Source organism: Tamandua tetradactyla, chromosome 6 (genome assembly GCF_023851605.1).
Source record: "Tamandua tetradactyla isolate mTamTet1 chromosome 6, mTamTet1.pri, whole genome shotgun sequence".
NCBI lineage: Eukaryota > Metazoa > Chordata > Mammalia > Pilosa > Myrmecophagidae > Tamandua > Tamandua tetradactyla.
Window position 1 is genome coordinate 165,059,926 of NC_135332.1, and position 19,638 is coordinate 165,079,563.

Here is a 19,638-nt window from a genome sequence, read left to right on the forward strand (position 1 = left end):
GAGAACCACTCCTAGCTTTTAGAAGCCACCACACTCCTTGGCTCATGGCCCCATCCCTCAGTCATCAAAGCCAGCAACGGCAGCTTGAGTCCCTCTGACACTTCAAACTGCTCCTGCCATTTCTTCTGTCGTCTCACCTCTCCGACCAGAGTCAGGAAAGATTTGAAAATTGATTCATGTGATTAGATTGGGCCCACAGGATAATCCAAAATAATCTCTCCACCTCTAATCTGTCAATTTAGTCACATTTCACAGACTCCAGGGATTAGAGAGTGAACATGTTTTGGGGGCGGGGGGGAGGATATGTGTGTGCATTATTCTACCTACCACAAGGAGCAGGGATTTTTATGAGCATGTGTGACTTGTATACTTCTGTTTCATAGCCAGGGTTCTTGCTAAATTGGAATTTTCACAAGATGGCAGTTTTCAGGAGTACCATGGCCTAATTTAAGTGACTAAATCAGTAACCTTTATAATACCCCCCCCAAAAGAATCTTAACTAATGAGTTTGCTAATTGATCGCCATTTTGGCTACTAAGCTCTTAATGAGGACTCACATCATCAATTAATTATACAAAGCGAGAGTTTGAGTATCCCACCATAGGAAGAGGCAGAGCAAACTAACCGGTGGTTCTGCAGACTGGAATCTGTCTGCCGGAGCTGAACCACATGGACACACCAAGAACCTAAGGATGAATCAGTGCTTCTGGCCTATCCTGCCACTCCAAAAGCATAAGACCTGCTGGGCAATGTATTCCCGAAAAGGCTGTGGTTCTTAAAGGTTGTCAACTTATTTATAAGTAAGTCAACCTAAAACCAAGACTTACCTTTAAAAAGTAGACTCCACATTGTATACTAAAATAAAGAGCCGTTCAGAAGATTTTTTGATCTGTCAAATTATTCATTAATTGCTCAAAGATCAACCTTTCTCTTGTTTGTTGATGGGGAGGGCTGCTTTGCTGGTACTTCTACTGCCCACTGGGTAAACTATCACTGCACACTAATTCAAAGACATGCAACCTGGAGAGGCCCATCCAGCTTCCAACAACACCCCTTCCACTCCCATGAGCTTCTCCTCACGGTTTTCAAAGTCTTTCTCAAACTGGCCTCACGTCATCTCTCCAGGGGAAAGTCTTGTTGTTTCTCAATGGGCAATGAGGGTTTCTTGACCATTTTTCCAACTGAATCTCCAAAGCCCCATGTTAATTCTTCATTGTCACTGCTGCACATTGGCTTATAACAGTGCCCCTCTCTGGAATGCAGCCCCCACACCCTCACTTTTTTACACCAAACCTAAGCTTTATCCAGCCTTTAACACCCACCTACCCCTGCTTTAAAAAAGCCTTCTCCAATGTTTCATTGATGGTAGAAACATATAGCGAATGTCTATTCTGTACTAAACACTGAACTGAGGGTAGTAGATATACCAGTCAGCAGGGAAAAAGATATATGAGGCCCCACCCTCACAAGCTTATACACTAACATGGAAGAGAAGGATGAAAAGGGTAAATATAAAATCGTAATTGAAATTGTCATAGGTACCATGCAAGTAACAAACCAGGTGGGAAGGGAGGGTGCTGCCATGTCTCTAACAAGGTGGTCAGAGAAGACGAATGTGATCGGGAAACACTTAAGCCAAGAGGTGAAGACAAGTTTTTGTCCTTAATATTTCATCAATGCCCATCTCAAAATAGAAATACACATCAAAAGTTAATAAATACAAATTAAAAAATACAAAAAAAAGTTAATCTAAATTTTATGCCTGGGTTACAGTTGCAAGCAATACTGAGCTGTAAAGAGATGTGATGCAAATCTACATTAGAATCTAGCCATTACCACTTGATACAGTGAGGTGAATGAAATGACAGAGCATGCCCATGCAGACTTTGTTTTGTTTGTTTCTGAAGCTAACTGCTGGCTGACGCTTTTTTTTTTAATTAAAAAAATTAACTAACACAACATTAAAAAATCATTCCATTCTACATATGCAATCAGTGATTCTTAATATCATCACATAGATGTATGATCATCATTTCTTAGTACATTTTCATCGATTTAGAAAAAGAAATAGCAAGCCAACAGAAAAAGAAATAAAATGATAATATAGAGAAAAAATAAAAATAAAAAATACAAAAAATATATAAAAAAAAACGAACAAAAAACTATAGCTCAGATGCAGCTTCATTCAGTGTTTTAACATGATTACATTACAATTAGTTAGTATTGTGCTGTCCATTTTTGAGTTTTTTTTTTTTTTTTTTTATCTTTTTGCATGGGCAGGAACCCGGAATCGAACCCGGGTCTCCAGCATGGCAGGTGAGAACTCTACCTGCTGAGCCACCGTGGCCCACCCTATTTTTGAGTTTTTGTATTCAGTCCTGTTGCACAGTCTGTATCCCTTCAGCTCCAATTACCCATTATCTTACCCTATTTCTAACTCCTGATGGTATCTGTTACCAATGACATATTCCAAGTTTATTCTCTAATGTCGGTACACATCAGTGGGACCATACAGTATTTGTCCTTTAGTTTTTGGCTAGTCTCACTCAACATAATGTTCTCTAGGTCCATCCATGTTATTACATGCTTCATAAGTTTATTCTGTCTTAAAGCTGCATAATATTCCATCGTATGTATATACCACAGTTTGTTTAGCCATTCTTCTGTTGATGGACATTTTGGCTGTTTCCATCTCTTTGCAATTGTAAGTAATGCTGCTATAAACATTGGTGTGCAAATGTCCATTTGTGTCTTTCCCCTTAAGTCCTCTGAGTAGATACCTAGCAATGGTATTGCTGGGTCATACGGCAATTTATTATTCAGTTTTTGAGGAACTGCCAAACTGTCTTCCACAGTGGTTGCACCTTTTGACATTCCCACCAACAGTGGATAAGTGTGCCTCTTTCTCCACATCCTCTCCAGCACTTGTCATTTTCTGTTTTGTTGATAACGGCCATTCTGGTGGGTGTGAGATGATATCTCATTGTGGTTTTGATTTGCATTTCTCTAATGGCCAGGGACATTGAGCATCTCTTCATGTTCCTCTTGGCCATGTGTATTTCCTCTTCTGAGAGGTGTCTGTTCAAGTCTTTTTCCCATTTTGTAATTGGGTTGGCTGTCTTTTTGTTGTTGAGTTGAACAATCTCTTTATAAATTCTGGATACTAGACCTTTACCTGATATGTCATTTCCAAATATTGTCTCCCATTGTGTAGGCTGTCTTTCTACTTTCTTGATGAAGTTCTTTGATGCACAAAAGTGTTTAATTTTGAGGAGCTCCCATTTCTTTCTTTCTTTCTTAAATGCTCTTGCTTTAGGTTTAAGGTCCATGAAACCGCCTCCAATTGTAAGATTCATAAGATATCTCCCTACATTTTCCTCTAACTGTTTTATGGTCTTAGACCTAATGTTTAGATCTTTGATCCATTTTGAGTTAACTTTTGTATAGGGTGTGAGATATGGGTCCTCTTTCATTCTTTTGCATATGGATATCCAGTTCTCTAGGCACCATTTATTGAAGAGACTGTTCTGTCCCAGGTGAGCTGGCTTGACTGCCTTATCAAAGATCAAATGTCCGTAGATGAGAGGGTCTATATCTGAGCTCTCTATTCGATTCCATTGGTCGATATATCTATCTTTATGCCCGTACCATGCTGTTTTGACCACTGTGGCTTCATAATATGTCTTAAAGTTCGGCAGCGTTGAGACCTCCAGCTTCGTTTTTTTTCCTCAAGATACTTTTAGCAATTCGGGGCACCCTGCCCTTCCAGATAAATTTGCTTATTGGTTTTTCTATTTCTGAAAAATAAGTTGTTGGGATTTTGATTGGTATTGCATTGAATCTGTAAATCAATTTAGGTAGAATTGACATCTTAACTACATTTAGTCTTCCAATCCATGAACACGGTATGCCCTTCCATCTATTTAGGTCTTCTGTGATTTCTTTTAACAGTTTCTTGTAGTTTTCTTTGTATAGGTCTTTTGTCTCTTTAGTTAAATTTATTCCTAAGTATTTTATTCTTTTAGTTGCAATTGTAAATGGAATTCCTTTCTTGATTTCCCCCTCAGCTTGTTCATTGCTAGTGTATAGAAACCTACAGATTTTTGAATGTTGATCTTGTAACCTGCTACTTTGCTGTACTCATTTATTAGCTCTAGTAGTTTTGCTGTGGATTTTTCCGGGTTTTCGACATATAGTATCATATCGTCTGCAAACAGTGATAGTTTTACTTCTTCCTTTCCAATTTTGATGCCTTGTATTTCTTTTTCTTGTCTAATTGCTCTGGCTAGAACCTCCAACACGATGTTGAATAATAGTGGTGATAATGGACATCCTTGTCTTGTTCCTGATCTTAGGGGGAAAGTTTTCAATTTTTTCCCATTGAGGATGATATTAGCTGTGGGTTTTTCATATATTCCCTCTATCATTTTAAGGAAGTTCCCTTGTATTCCTATTCTTTGAAGTGTTTTCAACAGGAAAGGATGCTGAATCTTGTCAAATGCCTTCTCTGCATCAATTGAGATGATCATGTGATTTTTCTGCTTTGATTTGTTGATATGGTGCATTACATTAATTGATTTTCTTAAGTTGAACCATCCTTGCATACCTGGGATGAATCCTACTTGGTCATGATGTATAATTCTTTTAATGTGTTGTTGGATTCGATTTGCTAGAATTTTGTTGAGGATTTTTGCATCTATATTCATTAGAGAGATTAGTCTGTAGTTTTCTTTTTCTGTAATATCTTTGCCTGGTTTTGGTATGAGGGTGATGTTGGCTTCATAGAATGAATTTGGAAGCTTTCCCTCCACTTCGATTTTTTTGAAGAGTTTGAGCAGAGTTGGTACTAATTCTTTCTGGAATGTTTGGTAGAATTCACATGTGAAGCCGTCTGGTCCTGGACTTTTCTTTTTGGGAAGCGTTTTAATGACTGATTCAATTTCTTTACTTGTGATTGGTTTGTTGAGGTCATCTATTTCTTCTTGAGTCAAAGTTGGTTGTTCATGCCTTTCTAGGAACTTGTCCATTTCATCTACATTCTTGTATTTATTAGCGTAAAGCTGTTCATAGTATCCTGTTACTACCTCCTTTATTTCTGTGAGGTCAGTGGTTATGTCTCCTCTTCCATCTCTGATCTTATTTATTTGCATCCTCTCTCTTCTTCTTTTTGTCAATCTTGCTAAGGGCCCATCAATCTTATTGATTTTCTCATAGAACCAACTTCTGGTTTTATTGATTTTCTCTATTGTTTTCATGTTCTCAATTTCATTTGCTTCTGCTCTAATCTTTGTTATTTCTTTCCTTTTGCTTGCCCTGGGGTTAGTTTGCTGTTCGTTCTCCAGTTCTTCCAAGTGGACAGTTAATTTCCAAATTTTTGCCCTTTCTTCTTTTCTGATATAGGCATTTAGGGCAATAAATTTCCCTCTTAGCACTACCTTTGCTGCATCCCATAGGTTCTGATATGTTGTGTTTTCATTTTCATTCGCCTTGAGATATTTACTAATTTCTCTTGTAATTTCTTCCTTGACCCACTGGTTGTTTAAGAGTGTGTTGTTGAGCCTCCACGTATTTGTGAATTTTCTGGCACTCTGCCTATTATTGATTTCCAAATTCATTCCTTTATCATCCAAGAAAGTGTTGTGTATGAGTTCAATCTTTTTAAATTTGTTGAGACTTGCTTTGTGACCCAGCATATGGTCTATCTTTGAGAATGATCCATGAGCACTTGAGAAAACGGTGTATCCTGCTGTTGTGGGGTGTAATGTCCTATAAATATCTGTTAAGTCTAGCACATTTATAGTAATATTCAGATTCTCTATTTCTTTATTGATCCTCTGTCTAGATGTTCTGTCCATTGATGAGAGTGGTGAATTGAAGTCTCTAACTATTATGGTAGATGTGTCTATTTCCCTTTTCAGTGATTGCAGTGTATTCCTCATGCATTTTGGGGCATTCTGATTCGGTGCGTAAATATTTATGATTGTTATGTCTTCTTGTTTAATTGTTCCTTTTATTAGTAGATAGTATCCTTCTTTGTCTCTTTTAACTATTTTACATTTGAAGTCTAATTTGTTGGACATTAGTATAGCCACTCCTGCTCTTTTCTGGTTGTTATTTGCATGAAATATCTTTTCCCAACCTTTCACTTTCAACCTATGTTTATCTTTGGGTCTAAGATGTGTTTCCTGTAGACAGCATATAGAAGGATCCTGTTTTTTAATCCATTCTGCCAGTCTATGTCTTTTGATTGGGGAATTCTGTCCATTAACATTTAGTGTTATTACTGTTTGCGTAATAGTTTCCTCTAACATTTTGCCTTTTGTATTATATATATCATACCTGATTTTCCTTCTTTCTACACTCTTCTCCATACCTCTCTGTCTTTTCGTATCTGACTCTAGTGCTCCCTTTAGTATTTCTTGCAGAGCTGGTCTCTTGGTCACAAATTCTCTCACTGACTTTTTGTCTGAAAATGTTTTAATTTCTCCCTCATTTTTGAAGGACAATTTGCTGGATATAGAAGTCTTGGTTGGCAGTTTTTCTCTTTTAGTAATTTAAAAATATCATCCCACTGTCTCCTTGCTTCCATGGTTTCTGCTGAGAAATCTACACATAGTCTTATTGGGTTTCCCTTGTATGTGATGGATTGTTTTTCTCTTGCTGCTTTCAAGATCCTCTCTTTCTCTTTGACCTCTGACATTCTAGCTGGTAAGTGTCTTGGAGAACGCCTATTTGGATTTATTCGCCTTGGGGTGTGCTGCACTTCTTGGATCTGTAATTTTAGGTCTTTCATAAGAGTTGGGAAATTTTCAGTGATAATTTCTTCCATTAGTTTCTCTCCTTCTTTTCCCTTCTCTTCTCCTTCTGGGACACCCACAACACGTATATTTGTGCACTTCATATTATCATTCAATTCCCTGAGCCCCTGCTCAAATTTTTCCATTCTTTTCCCTATAGTTTCTGTTTCTTTTTGGATTTCAGATGTTCCATCCTCCAGTTCACTAAATCTAGCCTCTGTCTCTTTAAATCTATCATTGTAGGTTTCCATTGTTTTTTTCATCTCTTCTATTGTATCTTTCATTCCCTTAAGTTCTGTGATTTGTGTTTTCAGACTTTCCATTTCTTCTTTTCGTTCATCCCATGCCTTCTTCATGTCCTCCCTCAATTTATTGATTCGGTTTTTGAAGAGGTTTTCCATTTCTGTTCATATGTTCAGAATTAGTTGTCTCAGCTCCTGTATCTCATTTGAGCTATTGGTTTGTTCCTTTGACTGGGCCATATCTTCAATTTTCCTGGTGTGATTTGTTGTTTTTTGCTGGCATCTGGGCATTTAATCAGATTTCCCTGAGTGTGGAACCCAGCAGGTTGAAAGACTTTCCTGTGAAGTCTCTGGGCTCTGTTTTTCTTATCCTTCCCAGTATGTGGTGCTTGTCTGTCTGCGGGTCCCACCAGCAAAAGATGCTGTGGCTCCTTTAACTTTGGGAGACTCTTGCTGCTGGGTATGTGGTGGAGACATAGGAAAGGTTGTAGGTTGGTTTTAATGACTTCAAATTGTGAAATCCTGGGATCTGAATTCCTTGAGAGAGGGATTCCACCTGAGTTGCATTTCCCCCCTCCCGGGGAAGGTTCAGGTGGTAGAGAGCCCTGAAAGCAGCCTGTTTCTGTGTTCGGGGCAGTTGCAACCTGTGTAATCCCAGCGCTGAGCCCAGAGGCAACCAAGCCTCCGCAGAAACAGCTGCAGAAGACTCTGTTTGGCCCCCTTTCCTCTTTTTCAGTTAGCCCAATAGGCGACTTCTGCCTTGATCAGTTTTGCCTGAGCTGAGGGTCGATTTTTAGTAGTCAGAAGTTGTTCATTAATGCCACTATTGGTGTTAGGTTGGACTCAGCCTCTACTACTGTTGGAGACTCTTTCCTTTCCCTCCAGGAAGCCGCGTGTGTGGGAGGGGCTCCAGTCACCGGCCACCACGGCTTGGGGGACCGCCGATCCGAGGCTCCCAGCCGGCCTGGGAAGCCGTGTGTGGGGGAGGGGCGCCGGCCACCGCGGCTTGGGCAACCACCGATCCGAGGCTCCCAGCTGGCCCGGAAGCCACGTGTGTGGGAGGGGCTCCGGTCGCCGGCCACTGCAGCTTGGAGAACCGCTGATCCGAGTCTCTCAGCTGGTCCGGGAAGCCGCGTGTGTGGGAGGGGCTCCAGTCACCGGCCTCTGCAGCTTGGAGAACCACTGATCCAAGTCTCTCAGCCAGACCAGGAAGGAGGGAGGGAGGGGGGCCGGCTGCCTGGCTGATGCTTTTGCTTAAAATCCTGATTGTATATTTTTTATACCTCATTTCAAAACAGGTTTGGAGAATTAAAATGCCACTTGAGTGCTTGCTTTGGCGGCACATATACTAAAATTGGAACGATACAGAGAAGATTACCATGGCCCCTGTCCTAGGATGACACGTGAAGTGTTCCATACTAAAAAAAAGAATGCCACTTGACAATGATGAAGGTTGTGATCAGTGTACCGGCATCAGCCAATTCACCAAACATTGAGACTTGGGCATTAAACTGTCAGAAAACCCACTTCTATTCCCTTGTTGCAAATTTGTTAGAAATTCGCCAATTGAGCCCTGAAATCTACAATTTGAAGAATAGTTAAGGGTTTTGTGGTTATGTTGCATTTGTCAGAAATGCGGAGATATGTTGTACTTGTAAAGAACAGAAAAATGGTAAGAATTCTTTTAATAGTAGATGCTTCTCTCGAAAAATTAAATGCTTTTCTCTTTCCAAAAGTAATAGCGATTAAGGGTGTCTGAGGAGCTGCTGGTGTACTCTTTCTTCAATTGGATGGCACTTACATATTCAGTTCGTTAAAATTCAACAAGTATACATAAATTATTAAAGTTAAAAATATTAATTTATTTGTTGTTATAAAAGTCAGAAAGCACAGCAGAGTAACAAGAAGTTTAAAAAAAATGACCATTATCTATGTCCTTAAAATTTTAGTTAGGATAGGGCGGGCAATGGTGGCTCAGTGGCAGAGTTCTCGTCTGCTGTGCTGGAGACCCAGGTTTGATTCCCGGTGCCTGCCCATGCAAAAAATAAAAATAAAAATTTAGTTAGGATATTCCTATTCACCTGTTCCTTACCTATCTATTCATTTCTCTCTTTGCAAGGGGTGAAAAACGGCTGCATTCACAAGATACAGTCTATTTCTCTCTCCTGGGATGGCCTTTGACTTGTTTTGACTAATGGGATGCAGCAGAAGAAACGCTGTGTCACTTCTGAGACTGGATCTTAAAAGCTCCGCAACCTCTGCCTGTAGTGGACCACTCCCACCTGCAGCCTGGCCACCAGGCTGTGAAAAGGCCATGCCATTTGGAGAGGCCGCAGCAAGCTCCCAACTGACAACCAGCACCAGTTGCTGCCATCGGACTGAACCATCTTGAGTGGCATGAAGCTCAGTCAAAGCTCCCAGGCGGCTGCAGCCCCAGCGAATACCTTGGGAGCCAGAAGTCCTTTCCAGTCTACCCTAGTCCTGCAGAACTATAAGAGTTAATAAAATGGTGTTGTTTTTAAGTCGCTATTACAGCTAATTAATTGGGGGTAAGTATTACTCAGCAACAGAGTTGACAATCTTTATTTGTCTGTAATTATATCGATTTTTCATTTACTTTTCCTGTAACCTATCTTAGCATAGTGTATTGGCTCTCAAGCCAGGTTGCATGGTTTGCAGTCCAGATTCTGGCTGGCCACGAGAGGGACAGCAAGAGAGTAAAGGAAGACTGGGCTTGGGCCTGAGGGGTCAGATAGGGTCCCCTTCATGACTGAGAAGTGAAGGAGGCAGAAGTACAAAATACTCAGTAGGATGGTCCCAGGAAATATGACTGGAGAGATTTAAACCAAGATTTAAGGGATGATTTTGATTACTGAATCATTATAGAGATATTCCTTTTTGCTTTCTGGTATATTAGAGTAGACAGAGGGAAATACCTGAAATCTCTGAATTGGAATCCAGGTGTCTGGATTGATCTCTGATAATGATTATATAGCCCTCTATGCCCCTGTGATTGTAAAAACCATGTGACTAACATTCATTTGTATCCAGTTATCCAGTTTTTCAACTTTATAGTCTTGTAATCACTATAAGAGCCTCTAATGTTTATTAATGAAGGGTCTTGGGTCAGCTCAGAACTAACCCATGCCAAGTCCAAAGTAATCTTGGTAACTGAGACTGGAGCTAATAAAAATGGGCCCACCTGACATGCGTAGTAGCTTATTTAACCTACAAGTCACCTATACCTCATTCCGCCATTTTCTTACACGTGTTCTGTGACCAAGAATGTAATCAATCTGCACTGCCCATCTTTATCTCTAATAAAACTATCAGAATTACTGCAGTTTGTGGAGACAGATTTTGGGCCATTAGGTCTTCTGCTCTCCTACTATGCCCCTAGTAATAAACCCTTTCTCTCCTTGAAACCCTGGTGTCTTCAGGAATTGGTTATTGAGTGCGTTGGGCAAAAGAATCCACAGCCTTTGTCCAGTGACAAGAGGTGCAATGAGAGACCAAAACAGACATGCCAAGCTTGGCCCAGGCTGAGAAGAGCAAATTGGTTGAATGGAGTCATGAAGGAAAAGCAAACAGTGCAGGGAGAAGGCAAAACACAGCAGCACTTCCCCCACACTGGACTGGGTAGGAGAGCTTTGTGTAGAGAACGAGACAAAGCGAGCTGGGCTGGCTTCCTGAGGCATTACATCAAGGGGTGCTGTCTGCTAGCACTGTAGGGAACAGGGATGGGCCAAGTGTTACTTTGCAGATACTCCCAAATCTGAGTCAAGGGCCTGCTCCTGCTATTACAACCAAGAAATCAGGATTTAAGGGATGATATTTATTACTGAATCATTATATAGATATTCCTTCTTGCTTTTTGGTACACTGGAGTAGACAGAGGGGAATACCTGAAATCCCTAAACTATAATTCAGCTGCCCTGATATCTGAAATGATTGTAAAAGCCCTTAACTCATGCTTTTGTGACTGTAAGAGCTGTTACTCCCTTTATCTGGTCATTTTCTTGTAGGGCAAAAACCCTAATGCTAATAATGAATTTGAAGTCAGCCATTAACTAGTTCCAGCCCCTTATTTGGAAATCCTTTAGTACTGAAATGACAGCTTGCCTCCCCTCCTTTACGCTTACGTTCTCTTACTGAAATGATAACCCTGTCTCCTTCTCTGCTTAGATCTTGCTACCTGAAATGACTTCATCTCCCCTTGCTAAAATCCATAAAAACCTAGAACCCGCTAAATCCAGGAAGACAGATTTTGGGCTGCTAAGCCATCTGCTCTCCTACTATGTGCCTACTAATAAACTTTCTCTCTTTGCAACCCTGGTATCTCAGGAATTGGGTATTGCGCACATCAGGCAAAAGAATCTCTGGCCTTTGTCTGGCAACACTATCTTAAAGCATTCCTCAAGGAGGGCCGTCAGCATATGGGTGGACTTAATATATACCCAAGGAGGGTGAATTAAGATGTTAGAATTTTTATTTATTTCATTAGTCTTATATAGATGAGATATGGATACTTGGATTTGAGCATTTGAAATAACCTTTAAAAAACTGTTATTGTTTTACACACAAAAAAAACTTCACATCTTACCCCATTCCGTAGACTGACCCTATCTCTCACCTACCACCGACAACTTCACCCACTTCCTGTGTTTCGCCCTATGGCTGACTCTTTCCAGGAGCACTGCTCGAGGCTGGAGTGGATGATCAGGAAAATCAGCTATGCATATAACTGGTACTGAAATAACAGTGCTCTTGTGTTCTGAAGCTTCTACGCCAAATGAACTGCTTTGGGTGCATGTTAATGAAACAGGGAGGCTCAGCTTAATCACCGCGATCTGCAGACAAGATGTGCACACCAGCCTATGCATGTTTTCCACTTGGTTCAGTCATCCCAGGCTTGGCATTACAAGCCCTCAGACAGTCACAGCATATGGCTGTCTACAGCCATAAAGGTGAGAGCCAGATGCGGCTCCTGAAATCTGGAGATTGCTATCTTTACATAGAGTCTAATTCTGTTCTCCATTCCATTCCACTTAGTGTGCTTTTACCAAGAACTATTACAGCAGTGTTTTATTTTATGAAGAAGCTTCTTAAGCCAAGGCTTTTTGTATAGTTTTATTTGTGACTCACAATAAAATAACATTTTAAATCCCTAGCCAGTTCACGCATACGTATGCATGTGTGTTTGCAAATGAAAACAGTACTGCAAAAATGTTTTTTTTTTACTGTGTAAAATACCCTGATATTCTATTCTGTTCTATTCTACTCTACTCTATTCTATTCCATTCTATTCCTTTACTCAAAAGAAAAAGGCTTAGGTATCCAGTATAGCAGCTCTGGCAAACTGAGACACCTAGCATATATATATATCATTGAATGAATGAAAGTGCTCATAATATCAGAAGAGGCTTCATCCTGAATTTCAAAGTTAAGTTTTGTCTTGTAATTTGGTTTTCTCTCTCCTATTAACAAGTGTGTGAGCTTGGATTGGTTGTAGCATATTCCTCTGCACCTAAGTTCCTCCAAGCAGAGATGTGGAGTAGCTGATGTATAAAACTCCTTCCTTCTCCATATCCATTGGATTCAAGAGTGCTGGTTCAGCAGTTTCCTTTCTCTGAAGCTTGGAGATGCCAGCAAGAGAAGGGTGGAAGTGGGACGCATCTCACAATGCCCTAAGGTAGGCCAAAGGTCAAGGAGGTAGCCATAAGATCAGAATCACCCTGATTCAATTCTTTGTAGTCCGTGCTCCTTACCTCCAGCCAAAGAAGGGGAGGGGAAGATCAATGGTTTAGGAGTTTTCTCCCAAAGCTGCAGTTTTCTGTAGGTTGGACAATGTGCCTTTAATATCCTCCTTCCTTTAAACCATATGATCTGGAACTAAGGCCCTGGGCCCCTTCTTTGTGTAAGTGCACAGGACTTCCATGTGCTTTCAGGAGTCACGGAGCTCCTCCCATTACTTCCAAATCATGGTACTAGCAGTTTTTATTCATTTCTCCTCTCACGTGGGCTGCCAGACTCCAGGGAAGTAGCTGCAAGGTTATTAGCTGGGAATATGTAGTTTCCAGTGTCACTTACAATGTCTGAATCTGCTTCTTTTGAAATTTCAGTTCAGATAAGAGTAATGTAAAGGCAGCCGTTCAAAAGTAATGAAATTTTGTTGTAGGTTTCAATTTATTACAAACATAAGCAAGCTCTTTCATCTGTGTGTTTAATAAATATCTTGAAGAAAATCAGAATTGATCTAATTTTAGTAGAAAATAAATCCCTTTGCATTTAACTCAAAATAAAAGCAATAGCCATTCACAAGCCAATCCATGACTGATATCCTCAGCTAGTGTTGATTGCATAGTCATGCTAAGTCACACTCTCAACGCTTTTTCTGCCTGGTGCTTTCGAGTGCATCTTACTTAGTAGATGCCCGGGGGAGTATGTTATTGATGATGATGATGAAGATAGCATAATGTTTCAAAACCAATATTTACAAAATGGGTTTCTTCATCACAGACTATCTCACGTTTGTTAAGATAAAGCCTAGATGGTACAAAACCCAAGTATAACACTAGCATGAGGTTGCACTGTAACTCCCTTAAACAGCGTATGGAATTGTTTCAGGGAAATGAGCTTAATCCGTGGCTTATGGTGTCAGCCTTATGGAATCTTTATGTGAATTACACAAAGGCACTCGCTCTGGGGAGACACAGCTTTATAGGTGCACCACTTAGCTACAGACTGCGCCTTTGGGTTGAAGGAAAGGGAGCCCTTAGTAGAGTGGGTTCCAGCCCCTGCCACGACACCAGGCTTGGCGAATAGGATGTTGGTTGGATTTTGTCTCTACGTGTCACCTCTGCTGGGCACCTTTGTATAGTGAACAACTGTACAACCTCATACAGAGGCCCTGTGTGAAATGCTGTCAACCACATAAATGCAAACAGATAAGACTAGGACTTGGAGATGCTTTAGCCAAAAATCTTAAAGCAGTAGATACGACTCTAAAAGACACACCTACTTCACCAAGACATACATATTTCAATCTAAAACATTACCCTGCTTTTCTATTTTTCTGACTTGCTTTTTGGTTAAAGAGGACAAGAAGGGGTTTTCAATTAAACACAGATAATAGAAAGCTTGTGAATAGACAGGTATTATCACTACATCTAGCCAAAATGAATAAAACTTCCACCTGGAGGTACAATTGAAGGACACTAACTATTGAAGTAAAAGTTTCAATAAGTTGTCTTCAAAATCATATAAATTTGGAATTTTCAGCGTCTCACATAACGAAGCAGTGGTGAGAGTTCAACAAGACAATGCACAGGAAAGTGCTCTGTAAATTCATTCTAAAGACTTAAAGAGATGTCAATTACTTTCATCTGCAAGTTAGCTAGTGTCAAGCTTAACATAAAAACATGAGACACATTCCTGTTTCAATCAAGGAAAATACAACATAATATCATTAAGAAAGTTACATTGATGCAGAAAAAAAATAGAGGTCCCAAAATTAGAAGAATAGAGATAAAATTAGAAATTATGGTTGAAACTATTGTATACCTGGGAAACCCAGGAGAAGCAACTGGAAAACTATTATAAACACAAAAGATTCAACAACTATTATAAACACAAAAGATTCAACAATTTGGCTAGGTACAAAATTAATTCAGAGAAATCGTTACCATCATATGCACAAACAATGATCAGAAGTCAATTTTGAAGTAAAGATCCCCTGTACACTAGCTACAAGTAAATAAAGTAAAAAAATAAAAGCAAAATAAACAGAAGTATAAATCCACATAAAGAAAACATAAAACATCTAATGAAGGGTGTTCTAGTTTGCTAGCTGCCAGAATGCAACACACCAGAGATGGATTGGCTTTTAATAAAAGGGGATTTATTTCATTAGTTCTTCAGAAGAAAGGCAGCTAACTTTTAACTGAGGTTCATTCTTACGTGGGAAGGCACAGGGTGGTCTCTGCTGGCCTTCTCTCCAGTCCTCTGGGTTCCAATAACTTTCCCCAGGGTGATTTCTTTCTGCAACTCCAAAGGCCTGAGCTGAGCTGTGAGTGCTGAGATGAGGTATGCTGAGCTGCTTTGGCTTTGCTATGTTGGGCTCTCTCATTTAAGCACCAGTCAATTAAATCAAACATCATTCATTGCAACAGGCATGCCTCCTAGCTGACTGCAGATATAATCAGCAAGAGATGAGGTTCACATGCCATTGGCTCATGTCCACAACAACAGAACTAGGCACCTTTACCCAGCTAAGTTGACACCTGAATCTAACTACCACAAAGGGACACAAAATCTACACAAGGGCCCAGTTCTTGACAGATTATATTCACTATCATAAAGTTGTCACTCCTCCCTAAAGTAATCTATAAATTTAATGTAACACTAGTGAAACCACCATTTAACTTCTCATTCCAACAACAGGGGACTAGATATCTCGAAAACACTTGCAGAAAAAACTCTAAAACTTCTGGGTAAAATCTAACCTTTTAAATTAATATCTGCAAGTTTCGGAAGCAAGAAATAAAAAAAAAGACAAGGGACTGAAGGTTCCCTTGGTACTGTCTGGGTTCTGCACAACCCCATGGGTGGCCATGCCTACAAGGTGTTAAGGTATAATTGATATCTATTCATGAATCCAAGCCCTTGAAGGCTGCACAGTTCATGAAAGGAGGGATAGTTTCATACATGCCAATACTCTGGGATTTAGATGAGAGATAAAGGTCTCCTCTAATCATTTATGACCACGGGCGTATACCTCACAGGATCTTGAAGCTGGAATGTAGACTGCAGACAGGATCCAGGAAACCCAAGCTGGGTAATTATTAAAACTATTGGCCTAACCCATTGCAACTCCATAGCACCTGGCACATCCTTTAGGGTAAAGTTGCTCTGTAGGGATGCACCTTTGATCCAGGCATGCCGAATCCCCACAATTAAAACCCAATGGAGATAAGCTCACAGTTCAAAATTTCCAAACCCATGAGATAAAATCCTCCATGAGACTTAACAGACAGATCATCGAGGGTTATTAGAGCCCTAAGAACTTACTATAATACAAATAGGGGGCAGAGACCTTAAAAAAAAAAAGTCTATTTTAAATAACAGGACTCATAAGGACAGAACAAGATATTCTGAAAAAAAGAAAAGGATTCTTGCCAAATAAAGCTACTAAATTCAGTCATAAAGGAAACTGAATTCTGAAGTACAGAGTGGGATGTAGAAAGAAATGTGAGCAAAGAAATCAGTCAACTTGTGCACAAATCTATGTGCCTGTTGTATTAAATGGATAAAAATGGTGACTAATTTAGGGAGTGTAAAATGAGATAGCAAATACAACAAAGAACAAAATAACGTGTGAGACCAGAGTGGAGAAAAGCCTCCTGAGATTCTTGCATTTTAGGGAGATGGATTAGAGATATTACCTTTATTCAGATTGTGTTGTTATATATATATTTGACTTAACAAAATAATCTATATATATCTATATAGATAATAAATCTATCTATATGAAAATAAAAGGGTTAATTCAACTACCAAAAGAACAGATAAAGAATATATAATTTCTGAAGCAAATACAAAGGAAAATTAAAGCAAAATAAAAACAATAATCTAATAGGAGGCAAGGAAGAAAAAAAAAAGAGAACCAGAAAAATACAGATTCTCACATGGGAAGAGTTCCTTGTGGAATTGTCTGACTGTCCCCTTGTGTGGTTAATGCTCCAAGTCTCTTAAACTGAGGGAGAAGGTGGGGAGACCAGGGGTTTGGCATGATGCTGCTGAACTTTTCTCTCACCACCGACCTGGGTGACCAGATGACCGACCACCTGCCAGCACTGGTCCTTCACTAAGCCTCAGAGATGGGAGCAGCCCTGAGCCAGCAGAAAAGACTGTCATTTGGAAGGTTCAAAATTCCATCCAACCCACCATCTGAAAGTGCTGGAGAGCCCCAGCACTCTGGGACCATCTTTGGGGAGAGCCGCCAGACCCTGCCGAACTACCTTTGCAAAATCTAAATCACACTGCAAAACGAATCAAAAATCTTTTTTACAATGAGCACACATTAATCTTTATTTATTTATTTACTTATTTATTTTTAGGTGCATGGTCCTGGAATCGAACTCAGGTCTCCCACATGTAAGATGAGCATTCTTCCACTGACCCACCTGACTACATTAATTCTAAAACAGAAAATTAATTTTTAAAAAATCACACAGACTGTGTCACCATTCTCTTTTATTCTCTGCCAGGGACAGAGAGAAGGGGGCTCCATCTTGCTTTGTCTAACATTTCATGTCTATGCACACAAATATTCCAGTAGTCCTGGGCCACTGTTCTCCCTGATGTTTTGTGGGAAATAACTGACAAATTGGCCTGACATTCTAGCAACCAAAGCAAAGGCCTGCTTATATTGTGATTTCACTGTGTACAATCTAAGGGTACCAGAAGTGAGACTATCTCATTTCATATTTTCTATCCAATTCTTTCCTTTTGGGATCTTCCATGAGGCTAGACCAATGTTCCCAACCCAATATGATTGATCTCATATTTCTCTAATTGACCACACAGAGACTTACTGTTACTTAATCACATAGGTTTGCATTTCACCTTGCTCACTCCTTTTCTCTGTTGATTACTATTTGACTTTGAAACTTCTCAATTTGTTGTTCTCTCCATTAATCAGCTTAAACTACTTGTGGACAGGGGACATTTTTGGTCCACTAATGCCCTTGTGCAGGGATGGGTGTAGAGTAGGCACTTAACCTAAATATACCAAATTTTCTTAATAGTGCTTAACTGAGCTCTTGGTAAAACTACTGCTGGTTGTTATTAGTCTTATCCACCACTAAGCTTGGAATGAATTAGATCTTTGTCCATGGTTGCTTTTGTCCCACTGGCAGCCAGTTCACATCTGTACCAAGGAAGAGGGAGAAATAAGGAAAATCAAATAGCAATGAGAAGCATTAGGGAAAAAAAAAAGATTAATAAAGAAACTGGAATTACTATTTTAAATTATTTTAGAATACTTGTATTTTTTTCATGTTCCTTATGAAAAACTGGTGAAGGCAATTAAATCAGAAAAAGGAAAATTACTTCTGAGATGTGAGATGTTAGGAGGCCAAGCCACACAGCCACTAAGAAGGCAGCACCAGACATGGCAATTGCTTCCAAGTTTCCTGGACGTACTCATAGGTTTATCCTTTTCTGTGCATTAATGGGGTTGGTTCTTACCTAAAAAATGAGAACTTCAAGGTCTAGCTCAAATAACTCATCTGTAGAGCCTTCACCTGTAGAGGTCCTCCAAGCAGAGCACATCATTCCTTACTGGGTTTGTATTTGCTTTCATTCATAACTCCCCTCTAGCACATATCATGGTACCTGCAGATACCTGCTAAGATCTAGACTATGAGGGCTGGAGGATAGCGATCATGTTTATATCCCTGCACTGCAAAGTGGACCTCATAAACACAAAAATTATGACCACTGATGAGATCTTATATGTCAGATATTGTAATAAGCACTGTGCATGCATTACATCATTTAATCATCACAAAGCCTTTGCAAAGTAGTCATTGTTATATCCCTTTGACAGATTAGAAAACTGGAGCTTGAGAAAATAAAGCAGCTTTCCCCAGTCACAGGGGCTAATAAATCCTAAAACCAAGGGTAGGCTGACCCCACGGTTCATGCTGGTCCTCACCACACTCAGCAGTGTGGTTATTAAACGTCAGTGTGCAACACAATCTCCTGGGACCTCGCTGAAAATGCAGATTTCCAGGCCCCACCCCCAGTGATTCCAATTCAGGAAGTCTGGCCTAGGGCCCTGAAATCTGCATTTTCAACTAGCACCACCATCCCTCTACAGGCAATCCGATGTGAGTTCCATAGGCCACTGATGAGAAACAGTAGAACGGTGCTCATCTATTAGATGCTCAATCAGCAGTAGATGCTCAATCAGTGGTATTGAATAAATAAATAAGACACCTACTGATAGCTACACAAAGTAATTGCATGGCATCCTTTGTTTCTATCTCTACAAGGATAACGATGGAGAACGGCAATGGTGACAGTGATTTTAGGAACCACTGTGTTTAACAAAATCTAATGGGGTTCTTTAAAACATATTCCTCAGAGCCTTCAATATCACCCATAAAGGAAGAATATAGCATTTTCCAAAGTTATATGACTGGGGGCCCCCTCTTTTGCTTCTTTTTTCTCACACATAAACCTTTTTAAAATACAGCAACAGAGTTTAGAAAACAGTGTCTTGGAAAATCAAATAATAATGCTTACATTTATATGGGATGCTCCAATTTACAAAGTGCTTTCATATGTTTATTATTACATATGAAATATGTTATAGGAGCTCGTAGAGATCGTCAGTGGTTTGCCCAAAAAGAAACAACTCGAAAGAGCAGATGAGGGTCAGCGCTGGGTCTCCTGGCTCAGTGTCAGGGCTTACCCATGACATCACAGCAGGTACCCCCCTTTGCCATGTAACTTTAGCACTTAGGAACAGCAGGGCAATACCATGCAACACACCTTCTGGGCCTCAGTTTCCTCCTGTGTAAAATGAGGCG

At 40.0% G+C, this 19,638-nt stretch overlaps 1 protein-coding gene and 1 pseudogene across 1 annotated transcript in view; one reads left to right on the forward strand and one right to left on the reverse strand.

Annotated features, from left to right (window-relative positions):
* Positions 1 to 19,638, reverse strand: part of SNTB1 (syntrophin beta 1) — a 274,709-nt gene that overhangs the window by 71,029 nt on the left and 184,042 nt on the right. The window lies entirely within an intron of this gene.
* On the forward strand, positions 8,364 to 8,462 carry LOC143689220 (U6 spliceosomal RNA; annotated as a pseudogene).